This window comes from Amblyomma mixtum, chromosome 3 (genome assembly GCF_055824585.1).
Source record: "Amblyomma mixtum isolate Tamu chromosome 3, ASM5582458v1, whole genome shotgun sequence".
Taxonomy (NCBI): domain Eukaryota; kingdom Metazoa; phylum Arthropoda; class Arachnida; order Ixodida; family Ixodidae; genus Amblyomma; species Amblyomma mixtum.
In genome coordinates this window covers 345,521,232-345,534,501 of record NC_143014.1, presented here as the reverse complement: position 1 = coordinate 345,534,501, position 13,270 = coordinate 345,521,232, and positions in this window count along the sequence as shown.

Genomic DNA, 13,270 nt, shown 5'->3' with positions numbered 1-13,270 from the left:
AAAACACAGTTGCCATGACTTTACCGACAGACTGTGTTCGCTTGAATTTTCGCGGCTTTTGCGAAGAGGGGTGCCGCCACTCACGTGATTCTTGTTTGGTCTCAGGTGTGAAGTGGAATGTCTAGGTTTCGTCACCCGTAACAATGGAATACAAAAAGGTCTCCTTTTGATATCCATAACTTCGAAGAAGTTGGCGGGAGGAGTCAACGCACTGCCGTTGATGGTCGTCTGTGAGCATTCGCGGAACCCATCTAGAGCGCACCTTCAGATATTTCAACTTTGCTGTCAAAATCCTATGAATAGTGCTTCTAGAAACCCAAGGAACCAAAATGCAGAGCTCGTCGAGTGTGATTCTCCGATCTTGCCGCATCATTTCTTCGACCTTCGCGACTGTCTCATCAGAAATTGACGGTCTCAGCTTCATTCTTCGTCGCGAATTTCAGTAACATCAGCGGCGAACTCCCTACACCACTTGCGGACGTGTTTAACATCCATGCACAACTCTCCGTGCACTTCCGTCAACTGGCGATGAGTTTCGATTGGTTGACCGCCTTTTGCGTTCAAAAATCGAATAAGTATGCGAACTACGCACCTGGCGGTAGCGACAAACGGAAGCTCCATTACAAATGGCTGCCGCGCCAAGACTGGCAGTCCCTTTCGCGCTTAGTCATGGCTTGTTTGGAAGACGGGGAACAATGCACACAGCAGTACGGCGAGCAGCCACGCAAATAGTTTCCCTGAGGCCGCAGCCCTTTGGAGACCTTACTTTTGGGATTACCCTCGTAAAATTCAGCGGCAGTATCTAAATCAGACAACAAAGGTTGCGTGGGAAGCATACAGAAAGGCAAAATTCTTAGTGTCAGCCCACTGGACGCATAAATTTTTTGTATATCGATAACCTCCGATTTCCCCTGCGCAGGAGAAGTAGCAAATCACTCCGAAAAAAGCACTCTTTTTTTTTGCTCGCATATTTAGGAGAATATAGTCAAAGGGAATGGCAGTAAACGCAGACCTTAATTGTTATTCGCTGATTGCTTTTGTGAATGCACTCAGATCATATTTAACCATCAAGCAATGTCAAAAAGCAACTGAAGCAAATATTATTATGTATTTCGCAATAATTATTAAAGCTCTACCCAAGTAGTAGCGAGTGAAAAAATTAGTTCAGAATTAGTTATTTATAGCAACGCAAACGATCATGTAAAAAAAAATGGGCAGCGTTTACGTTTATTGTGTAAATAGCAGTGGCTCATCGCACAGCATGGTCTCGCCATTTGCGCACGTTCTCCTCAAATTCGCGCGCGATAATCGTTTTCGCTATCGCGGAAACGAGGGCAACGGCCGGCTGCAGCTAGCGTCCTCTCCTTCCATGTCAAAGAGCAGAATGTCGAGAAGCTTAGGTTCTCCATCTCTTTATATATAGCCAACTGCCACATTGCATGTCACGTTACAGCAGCATCAATGCGTGTGATGCAACCATGCAGACCTTCGCGCATACTTTTTCCTTCCTACGCCCGACCTACATTACGACACTAGCGCGCCCGTGGTGTCAGCAGAGCGAAGCTCAGCGCACCCCTGTCTCCGATCCGGTTGAGAGCGTCATCAAGTGTGACAGCACACCACGACGAAATTTCTAGGGCAATACTAACAGCTACAGCTATAAAAATTGTTGCGGTAGTTATAGCGGATGCCGAGCTGTAAAGGGGTTGCATTGTCAGACATGTCACCCAAGTGTCAACGTTTACGAGTAGGTTTCGAATGCGCAAAAAGCAAATTTTTTGAACAGTTGGCGGATAACTGGTCTATCGGTTCGCATATAAAGCACCCTTATCGATAAAGTTTAATCACAAAGGAAAAGCCAAGGACAGTGCAATGGAACCAAGGTGGGTGGTTCCCATCTATTGGACGTGCTATTAGTTTCGTTTTCACTTATTAAAAACGTTTTTATCGATTTAAGTTTATTTAAGAGGGTTACTGCTATCCGTGCTGAAATTAAATTTTTGTGCGGCTTTATTTTGCGGCCATTACTGTGTGCAAGGTCATCTAGGCTCAACAACTTCGTCTTCCAGTTAGTTTTCTGGAGTGTTTGTTCGCTTGAGATTCTGCCAGCCGTACCGTATGCCTTTGTGACTACGAGGCTGATTTTTTGTGTTAACTTATCACCTCTAACATCACGCGGATTCGTGTCAGCCACGGTTGCTGAATGGAAACACCCGGGCCTTTCCTAGCGGCCGTACCTCATCACAAATATATCGCCCCGACAACGCTGGCATTCTAGAAGAAAACGAAGATGTCTAAAGGAAGCCCAAGCCTGGACCTAAAGGTGATCAGCAGCGTTACGCATAAATTATCTCTAACTGCTGGGTTTATTTCCAACGCATCGCGATTACAAACACGCAAGCAACGCGTCTGGAAACGAAAGCGAAGCCAGCGAAGCGTAGGTAACGCCGCTCCATCGCCAGCGACATCATGCTTCCATTGGCAGGCGCTGCTGTGCTGCCGGTTTTTCTGACAAAACTGCTGTCGTGGAGTCGTGAGTTGTATGTCGTGTGTGCGTGTGCGCGCTTTGCGGCGCTTTGCGGTTCGCGCTAAATTAATTAGCTGACGGAGGGGCCAGCTTTGGGATTCGCGCCTCGTCAACTGCCGTTTTAACACACCTCGCTTTTGACGCTCGAAGGGCGTTCGGTTCCAACGCCGCCCGACTGCTTGTCGTCTGCTTGTCGTCTGCTCGTCGTATGCGTGGCTCTGCGAGAGGGACGGAGGAACGCTGACCGGCCTCTTCACCCCTATATCTTGCTCCACAATCGCGCGTCATCTCTTCCTAAGCCTTCTCCTGGGATTCTTCCCACCCAAGCTTTATGATTTTCTTTCTTTGGTCTACTTCCGCTCTGTACTATTTCTGCACCAATCGATCGCGGCCTTTCTTCTCAAATTTTCGTTAAACTCCCTGGCTTTGGCCGACCCTCGTATGTGGCCGTTCCGAACTATGTCTTTTCATATCAATCCCAACATCCCCACCTGCTATAGTATTAGGAGGAAGGTTTGGACAGTTGTGCAGAACCGAGTTAGTCTAGCACCACCAGCTCAGCCTCGGATGACCTTATCTCCATAAAATAGGAGGGACACGGACAATCATTACACATGAAGGAAGAATGTGCGCTGTATTGTTCGGTCCTCCGTCTTCAACGCAGTGTTTCGATCTCGTAAGATCAACTTGCTTCTTCCTGCACTTTTACTAACATTCAAAACTTATTTACACGAATTTATCCTAACTAAAGGATTTTTATGGGACTGATAACTGCAGTCGCCTTCATTAAGGCAGCAAATTGGGATAGCAGGTTTGAATTCAGCTCTTCAATGTCGAGCACTGTTCACGACGGCAGCTAGAAAAAAAGTACAGGACACTAACGAAACACAAACCATAAACTGTGACAGGTTTAATAAAATAAATAACTCATCATCATCAACAGCAGCAGCCTGACTACTGCAGGGAAAATGTCTCTCCCTTGTTTCTCCAATTGGCCCTATACTTTGTCAGCTGTGGCCACCGTATCCCCGCAACTTCTTAATCTCAACCGCCCACCTAACTTTCTGAGGACGTTTTAGTAACTGCTTTCGTTTTCTGTTGATTGCGCGCAAGTGCAAGTTACATGGCGCCACCAAAAACAGCCTTGTGTACTCTTATTTATGTTTTTTAATATGTACCTGTACTTGTAAAAAAGCGATTTTAGTACCTCTGTCAAATGGTCCTTATTGTTTAAATTCCTAACGTGCATATTTGCCCACGAATGCGCGTTACCCACGAAATAAAAGTGAAGCTTATATCTTCAACTGCTAACACTGCGATCCACTTTCACTGTCTCCTTATGGCCGAACATCGTGACGTCTATTGTATGTATTGTAGCATGTCTATTACTAGCTGCCAGCAATCTAGTCAATCGGATTAAAAATTAAAGCGATGCATAGGTGTACCAGCATGCACCAGCACAGGTATTTCTATGTCGCAAAAGCCATATTGTTGCTCCAAAAGTGACTTTTAAATATTAGGGGCGGTCTTCTCTGACACACCTGTCGTATACATTATGAAGGTCAGATGAAAGGAATATTTTGTCATTGTCCTAATATATGAGAGTTATCACTAAATAGTTTGCAACAAATCAAATTATGAACTTCGCAAGTACAATCTGTTACCTGATAACACCAGCAGTGTGTTCCTTCAGGAGCCAATTAAGTGCACATGGAATGCTCTGTTCCGTCAGAAATGCACAATGAATATGCTTCCGCTGCAGGGAAGCATTAGGACTACCCCGACACAAAATGTACTCACGACAACAGACAACCTTTTCAGGCAAGCAAAGGTGCAAGCCAAGAATCATTGTTGAAAGCAATAAGGCGAAGAAAATGGGGTATATTTTACATCTGTATCTGACGGATATTGCATTCCACTAACAAGAAACGTGCATTAGGATTGTAAAAACGTGCCATCTACTGTATGCAAGCACAGCAAATTTTGAGCGGGCTCTCTCTAGCAAATTCGTCCGCTCGTTCAGCCTCACATGTCTAAGCACTAAAGCTAACATACGAACTGTGATAGAGGAAAAAACTACAGATATGTACTGAGAACTAGAAAGCCATACAAGAAAGGGCCATTTCCAACACAAACGAGGGAAAGACCCTTGTGCTGGAAATTAAGCGCGAAAATGCGACAAACCTTAAAAAAGCGCTGCAGCAAAAATAAGCATCAAATAACATTGCGAACCAAAATAAGAAAAAAAAAGAGCCGATCGTATGCACCGCGGCTTCGACAGCCACGACAGCAACGACAGCCACGACAGCAACGACAGCCACGACAGTTCATGACAGTCCCACAGCCACAGCCGATCAAAAAGCCGCATATAAAAACACATCTGCGTTAAAATGAGGCAATGTTCCCGAAGCCATCTTGAATTGCTCTAAGAACAGCATGGGCACAGAAAAACACCAAGTTGGAGGCGGTATTTTTAAGAAGCCCTCCGGGGGAATCAAAAACAAGGTCACAAAAACAATGGTTTGTTAGCAGCTAACCCTTCTGACAAATCCTACTTAAAGAACGTACATTTTTCCTTAAGGTTCATCCTGGAGGACGAGCCACACTTGAACGCTTCAGCAAACGGCTGAAAGGCCATGACAGCCTTGCTACAGGCTGGCTCTTTATGCCCCCGCTGCTGCCTGCACATCCCGAGGCACATGGTAATAAAGAAGATCTGTGTCTCGGTCTTCCTCTCCAGAATCTTTGGTCCGTCCTTCTGCATTACCTCAGTGTATGCCGTGTACGCCAGCTCCAATGCAGGCAAGTCTGGGAAGATGTCTTTATCCACCGAACGAAGGCACGCTACGCGCTTCTCGTACTCGGCCGAAGTTAGTTCAGAAATCCAGCGTTTCACGATGCTTCCGTATGCGTCGATGCCAACCCCTGTACTGTCAAGCGCCCGCACCATTTCTCTCGCATACTGGTAACCGAGGCCTCCGTAGTTCACCGCCTGGGTCCCGGCTACGTAGAAGAGAGGTCTTGTCAAGGCTGCCATGGAGATTAACGCGATATTCAAGACGGGGCCGTAGCTAATTATCGGCACATCGTAGCTGCCCGGAGTGCCCAGGAGCTCAACGTTGCCTAAAGGATTCTGGGTGGTGTAATTTCTGATCGCGTCTCGTGTCTCCATCCAATATTCTGTGAAAGAGGACGCATTGTCAGGGAAAGCATCATATATGTTGAATAGATCGTCTTCCGTGATAAGCTCATTTGGGGGCCAAAGGAGGGTTTTGAGGCCCTCAAGCTTCGCGATAGCCATGCTCTTGCTGCGCCATTCTAGCCAGTCTACATCCCTTATCAACTGTACTGCTTTTTGATGCATTCCTTTTATCAGATCGCTGATGGACTGGCGTACAAGAGGCGTCAAGCGCACGAAAGCAAAGAGAGTGTTGACCAGCAGGTGGTAGCTGGCTTCCACTTGAGACGAGCAGTAACGGTGGAGCGTTCTGTTGGCTTCTGGGTCATCTCCATGTGACAGTAGCATGGAAGGGTCAGCTACAGGACCATAAACATCCCTGAAGAGCCACAGGACATGTTGCATCAGCTCTCCGTTCTCGAACCTGGCGAAAGCCGCTTTGATGACGTTGAGCAAGTGCACTTCTTCAAAGATCATCAAATCATCTTTAGAGAAGTCCTTATTCGGTCTAATGCGTTCATTAAGCAGTTGCGTCATGTTACTGGCGAAACTGCTGTAACGGGATGCGTCGCCCAGGGAAAACTTCAGCAGCGTGTCGGTGGTAGACACGCCCTTGCTGAATAACATGCTGAAGATTGTCCTCCTGGTCTCGTAGCTTCGGAAGATGACGTTGTCGCTGGCATGCTCGCCCTCCGTTTGACTCCAACGCTTGCGGTACTCGTCGCTGGCATTCGGTCCCTCTAGCGCTGCCTGCCACTCCGCTATCAGCGGGTTCCGGGTGATGAGTACTCGGCGAAGTGGATGGTAAGCGTTTTGGGGCAGGACGGAAACCCGGAACCACATCGGCGCCTGCCAGTTGTACGCGACGTCCACAAGAACACCGAACACATTCGCCACTTGCTGTCGCTCGTCGATGGATCCAAGTATTAGCATATCCACGAACTGCTTTACGGCGTCCTTGTTTGTCGGCTTGTGAGTTAGACAGCTGGCGTACATGGCAGCCGCCTGGTTTCCTAGCGCTAGGAACTCTTTCCCGCCCTCCAGTAAATTCCCAAAGCCATCTAGCCAATGTCGGCGCATGGATGAAAGAGTGGACGCCGAAGCGTCCAGGCCGTATGCCTCAGCGGAGGCTGTGCGGTGGCGTGGGCAGACATACACGTCGAAGTCTTAGCAAGGGTCCACGCTCTCGTTGAGAACCGCGTCGAGGAGGTTCCTGTGTGCCGCGCAGTGCATCGTCATGCACAGCCAGCCGCGCTCGCCTCCGCTCTGGCTGGCCTGCAGCACAGTTGCCAACATGGCCGACGCGATCAAAAGGAAGACGGCGAGTGCAGCACCCGTCTTCGCGTCCAGCCAGGGGAACCATTTGGCGAAGCCTTGGGGTGGTGGTGTCAGTTCCTGTGAATGAACAGAAGGTAATGGTGCCGACGGGGAACACTTGCAAATGCAACATAAATTACGCTTATTATGCACTGCAGCACGATGAACTTGACACTTCAATCGTCCTCGTTGTAAAGAAGTCGGTAGTACTACTTAGACCCGGATTAATTGATTTATTGATTTATTTATTGATTGATTGATTCATTCATTCATTCATACATTGATTCATAGATTCATTGATTGACTGATTCATGGATTCACTGATTGATTGATTGATTGATTGATTGATTGATTGATTGATTGATTGATTGATTGATTGATTGATTGATTGATTGATTGATTGATTTAAAACTCTATTAGCCTTAGAAGTTCAAAACTCTCGGAATCCTCTTGGTAGCCACCCCTAGTCAACGACGTCTCATCCTTACCGATGAGAGAACTCTACTAGTCTAAAGCCGCTCAATAGCGTCAGCGACCACAGGGGGGCTTTAGACTAGCCTTAGCTGGTCGTCTGCGTTCAAACTTGATAGCGCAGCCTAGCTCCGCGTTCGTATTTTGTATGTTTGTCGCTGTCGTTTGTTTTGGCAGGGTCGTGGGGTGTGGCGTATGGTGAGTTTCTCCCCACAAGTTCGGCATAGGGCGTTCTTACGGTTGGATAAATTATTGTTCACGATGTGCAGATTGGGGTATGTGTTTGCAGCTGCCTCCAGGAGGCGGAGCAGTAGTTCCTGGGAAAAAGACACTAAGCTAATCAGCTGAAAGCATGTGCTTAGATCCTTCTCAACAATGAGCTGGAACTTTCACGATCAGTACTTCTAATGGTCATTTTTCATCATAAAAGGAAAAGCTCGATAACTGTCGCACATCGCGTACTCGTCAACGGTGCCGTGAGGGAAAGGAAGAATCCCAAGTCGTCGAAATTAATTCGAAGCCCCACTACGGTGCCCCTTTGTCTCCCCGTTCTTCCATTCCCCCTTCATTATTTCCCTCTCGGCGCGGCTGAAGTATCCACTTAGAGGGAAACTGCTACTGCGCACTTCTTTTCCTTGTTACTAATTTTTATTTTCGTCATCCCACACACATCAAACGCACTTTTAAAAATGCGGCCGAAACACGCTAGCCTGGCTTTCGTAAGCAGATTCATTCGCCAGTAAGGACAGGAATCATATTAGAGTGAGAGCTCCGCTTCTAGGTGTACAACTTCCGAATTTGATGTGGATCAGATAGTGACCTTCAGCGCCTCGCAAGGTCAAACCTGCGTGGTGGTATGGCCCAAGCTAAGGTATTATGACCACGTGATCGTATGACTATGACCATCGGTTATCTGCCTTTGACCTTTGACCTTTCACCTTGACCATTGCCCTTGACATTTGCCCTTGACCTGTGATTTGAGACCGTGGGCACCACATCGACAATGACCTTCAATGCCTCACAAGGTCAATCCGAACTTAACTGTGTGGTGGTATGGCCTAAGCTATAGTAGTATGACCACCTAATCATATGACTAGGACATTGGGTACCTGACCTTGACCTCTGACTTTGACCCTTGACCCTTGACATTTTGTCTGAGACAGGGGATACCATGCTTAACAGAACTTCCGCTCGTATAACTAGGTTCAAGCCATATTGAACCCCGGTCTTTTTTCCCAGAGCAGTAGCTGTAGATGGGATAACCTGTCGATACCCGGCGCCATTCCGTTACACACTACTGCCACTGCCTTGCAGAGAGCAGTTGTGTGGAAGCTACAGGCAGGAGGGCAAGAGGCGCGACCTCTTGTGCACGCCGCCCGTGCCTCGCTCCTCGTGCAACATTCGCCGTCATCGGGTGCATCCGGTAAGCATTTCGAAACGCCTCTCTGATGCTCCACGTAAGCGTGAGATCACTGCCCGCAAAATACGCCGGGTTCATTGATTGATTGATGGATTGATTGATTGCTTGATTGATTGATTGATTGATTGATTGCTTGATTGATTGATTGATTGATTGATTGATTGATTGATTGATTGATTGATTGATTGCGGGTCGTTGTCCGCAAATGTGTTGCCCAATAACACCAGCAAGTTTATGCCCCACACATTTCACTCTGAAAAAAAAATATAGGGGGCCACTTAAACTCCACCTTTAAGGGTATGAAGCGATAGCGTTAATGGCTCCCTTCAGTGGTTTCCCTTCACAAACAGTCGCTATTGTTTTTTCACGTTCACAAATTTACCACAATTATAACACAGTTTAGACATTTTTGTCTTTGAACTATTCCACACTGCAGTTTATGCCCTTAATCTTGCTTCTCTATACACACAGAAGCATTCCCCCCAGACTCAGATCCCGCGTCGTGAAAACTTTATACAGCTCCTGCGCCCTCTGCTGGGGCAGCGGCGTAGATCAGGTCCCGGGAATTTTTCGCTGGCCTCCGCATGCCGGCGCCACTATGCGACGTCAAGCAAAGTGGATATGAAACGCTTCCTGACATCCATCCGTGAGGCGGGTTTCTCGCCATCACGTCGACGCCGCATTTTCTGCCGAATAGGAGCTTTAAAGCTATAGCTTTAAACATGCCGCGTAACGCGGGAGACTACGAAAAAGCAGTATCATCCATCCACACTGGTGTCGCTTCGCACTAGATTTAAGTATATCATAGCTCTAGCAGTGCTCTAGGCATCGGTCGCCACCGGTCGCGGCGGTGTAATTTCAATGGAGGCGAAATTTTAGAGCCCCGTGTACTGTGCGATGTCAGTGCACGCTAAAGAACCCCAGGTGGGCAAAATTTCAGGAGCCCTTCACTACGGCGTCCCTTATAGCCTGAGGCTTTGAGTTAAACCCCATAAACTAAACAAAGCATCGCTGTCCCAACTCTGCGGGAGCCGCAGAGAGCTTCTGTATAGGAATATTAGTCCTAACGAAAGAAAAGGCGGGATAGAAGTTTTACACTAGGTGGGGAAAAATGTTTTTGAGGAAAGCAAAGGCACAGTAACTGTCTCACTTCTCGGTGAAAACCTCTACCGCGCCCTGAGGGGAAGAGAGGAATGAGGGAGTAAAGGATGAAAGTGAGAAAGAGGTGTCGTAACGAGGGCTCCCGAATAATTTCGACCACCTAGGCATCTTTAACATGCACTGACATCGTACAGCACACGGGCGTCATTTGAGTTCAGTTTCGCCTCCATCAAAACGCGGTCACCGTGGCCAGATTCGAACCCAGGTAGTCGGCTCAATAGCCGGGTGAAAGCCATGGGCTGTACCGAGAAGGAAAGAATGAAGGGGTGAAGTTGCGCAGATTTTGAATTATTGATAAGTGTACTACTAGAAGCACGTACGCTATACTCGGCGAGTTCCCTTGTCGAATTTCGCGCTGGTCGTCAGGATGTACTGTCAGCGTCAATTGAAACGCGAAAAAGCCAATTGAAACGCGAACAGCACAAATCGCAGATATTATACTAGGGAGGCAAAATACATCAGCAGGTGATTTTCCCATCGAAGCCGAAAAGACCGCACTTCTGAAATGTTAATAGCCCACGCCTGTACTTCACCTCGAGCCTCTAATATGCTTGATTTTTTGTGCTCGCGTTTCAGGTGCTTTGTTCGCATTTCATTTGACGCTGATAGTACACTACTAGCTACTGCTGAATTTCGCGGTTCGTATAACAAGAATTACCATCAATTCGGGGCAAGCGTTTCTAGTTCCCTTCACTGCCACTAAGTGGCGAACGGCTTTGAACATTCAAGAACAGCGCGTTGACATCATCCATGACGTAAGAAAGATAATGACTTGGTGGCTGCACAACAGAATGCGATAGGCCGCTAGGCTTAGCGTGACTATAACAGTGCTGCCCCAAATCCCTCGTCATGCGCAAACTTCATTTTTTTTTTGTATTTCCCCTCCATCCGAATGCAGGCGACCGCGTCAGGAGTTCATTGCACAGCGTCCGGTCCCGCAGCCGAACAGCGTTACTGAGGCGGAGAGCATGCATGCAGCTGGTAAAAACTACTCGTGAGGACGATGCGTCTCCTCACCACGAAGGATGAAGGGTAGCCCCAAGGAGACGGAACTCCATCGCGCGTTTCGAAGCCCTCGACGTTGTAGCTGGGCCTGCGGACACCTTTGAATGAAACCGATGTCCGGGATTGCCAGCGCGACGACTGACGGCGCTGAACTGCCAAGGTAGACGGAATCACCTGGAGGGGGAGGCGCACAGGAACCTGAACTCGACGTGGGCATAAAGCCGGCATATGCGACTGGTTGGTGCGACTAGCACACCCTTCTGCCCACAGCCAACCCCTGACCACAGCTGATGTAGTGTTGACGCAATGAACCGCTCCAGCGCGACATGTACAGTGCGTCGTCTAAAACACACAATAACAGGCACAGGTATAAGATAATAAGAAAAGCGGCGGACAGTCGTGAGAAGTATAAAAGCGAACAAACGCTTTGCACAAAACTGCGGATTTTCTGGTTATTTCTTCGCTGATTTTGAGCTTGACTTTTGGATATGATACGCCAAGAGAAAAACTAGTTACAAAACAAAAAAACACATGCTTGTCACACATAGTTATGGATTAATCAGTATATGAATGATCAAACTTTTCTCCCTTTCATATTGCTCACAAAGCTACAATCAGAATTGATATGACTGTGATAACATCAGAATGAACCTCTTCGAACAACGTGTTCAACCGCAGCTTTCATTTCGCAAAAAAAGATGAAAAGTACAGCCTTATACAGGCCGCTGGGTCTGCTTCTGGAGCGCGGAGTACACGGCACGGTTTGCATTGCCAGACCTGCAGTGCTCTTGAAGGTGAACGGAACTCTTGTCTTCATTCCTGCTGCGGAGTTGACTTATAACACAAGAGCCCCACTACATGGCTGAGCAGCGAAGCCTTATTTGAAGCCTTGCAGCGAAACATTACATGAACATGGCTGCATTGATTAATTGTCCACCCGCCCTTCATGGCCCCTCTTTAAGGATGGCAGACATACTTCAAAACTTTTATCGTTCTTGGTCGATCGAAGCACAATGGTTTGGTTTGGTTTATGGGGTTTAACGTCCCAAAGCGACTGAGGCTATGAGAGACGCCGTAGTGAAGGGCTCCGGAAATTTCGACCACCTGGGGTTCTTTAACGGGCACTGACATCGCACTGTACACGGGCCTCTAGAATTTCTTCTCCTAAGAAATTCCAGCCGCCGCGGCCGGGATCGAACCCGCGTCTTTCGGGTCAGCAGCCGAGCACCATAACCGCTGAGCCATCGCGGCGGCCGAAGCACAATGAATCTCATCATATTGGCATTGGCTGCAAAAGTTGCACAATCTAACACGATTCTATAACCCGCACCTCCTTTCACGAAAACTGAGAACCAGTGGAGCATACCAGTTTCATTCGGGTACAGAATCGAAACAGCTCGATAAAGGTGCTGGCACCACTACGATATACATCTGGATAACCGTTAAGCCTACATGCGTTGAGAGAAGGCCAACGACTTCGCTGTGCTTTTCGATTTTTTTTTTTTTGCGTTTCGAGTTCGTCGAATCTTGCAAGCATGAAAATAGATGCCGGTTAGTGAGGAGGCGCCTTAAAATCTTAACTGCCGTAGGGCTCCTTCCTCCCATGTAGCGCTTCTGTCACGAACCGCCAAGCATGTTCAGATTTTCCCCCTAAGTAACTCGATCCGAAAGGCTTAGCCAGAGCCTCCTTGATTAGACCCGCCTCGGGTCACTACAACGATGCACCACAGTGCTTTACAAGCACCCCGAACGAAACCGCACCTACCGGTACAGCTGGCACTGGCAACGCTGGCAGAAAGTCGGGTCCAGCGGGAACCGCAGGGTCGCCGTCGCGAGGCTCCGGTGAGGATGCGCCGAACGGCCGGCCGGGAACGGAAACTGCGGAGACGTCCGCAGGCTGCTGAGGTGCGGACGTAGTTTGTGGCAGGACCAGGTTGGAGACCGCGGTAACGTCTTCAGGCTATTGCGGCGGGGACACAACCGGTGGCGGTGAGCCCTGGTCAGGGGCCACGGCGTTGCCGTGAGGTTGTTCCGACGAGGGTACAGCCAGCGGAGGGACCTCGTTCGAGACCACGGCCACGTCCCCAGGCTGTTCAGACGGCGATGCAAGAGGTGGCAAGTCCTGGTAGGAGACGGTGGCAGCGTCCTTAGGTTGTTGCAATGAGGACGAAGCTGGCGGGAGGGGGTTCGA